Genomic DNA, 682 nt, shown 5'->3' on the forward strand with positions numbered 1-682 from the left:
CTGATTTGGGTTCGAACAGTGGAACCGATAACGGCAGTAGTTTGATTATTTAGGGTAATTTGCACGATTAGGCAAACGTATTTTCTTTGAAGAATTATGTAGTAAATTTTATCAAATGTAGTTGGTCAAAACTTCTCCTAAATGAGAAGAATGACCACCTTTTGTTAACGAATCTCCTTATATAGTTATTCCAACAGTGCGTAAATAAGGATTGATTTATCCTTTTTGACTTTAGGAAATCGTTTCGACGCATTCGGAATAGATTGGCAATTTCTGTGCGTTCTACACCGAATTTCCATCCATGGGCGATTGGTTGAATCAATCACTGGGGTGGTTTGTAAACCACCCAAAAACCTCTGTAAAAGCATTTCTATTCGAATATACAGGTTGAACATGCTCCATCTCTGAGAGAAGGACCATTTGACAGTCACCTGCGGAACCTGCTATGGAAGCAACTCCGCTCCGCACCGTGGGAGATGACAACAATCGACTTTCCCCGGGCGCTACACGGCACAGAGCACTGTATCTCCGTACCCTGAGCGAAATCGTACACCGGCAAGGAGTCCGCAAATCGTTCGAGAGGAAAGCACCCCACGAAGATTCACATCTACACCTCGTCACAGCACTCCACTTGCACAAACTCCTCGTGTTCCAGTTCCAACCGAAGCTGAGCCGTCCCGTG

This window comes from Aphanomyces invadans (genome assembly GCF_000520115.1).
Source record: "Aphanomyces invadans strain NJM9701 unplaced genomic scaffold supercont1.20, whole genome shotgun sequence".
In the NCBI taxonomy this organism is placed as follows: Eukaryota; Oomycota; class Saprolegniomycetes; order Saprolegniales; family Verrucalvaceae; genus Aphanomyces; species Aphanomyces invadans.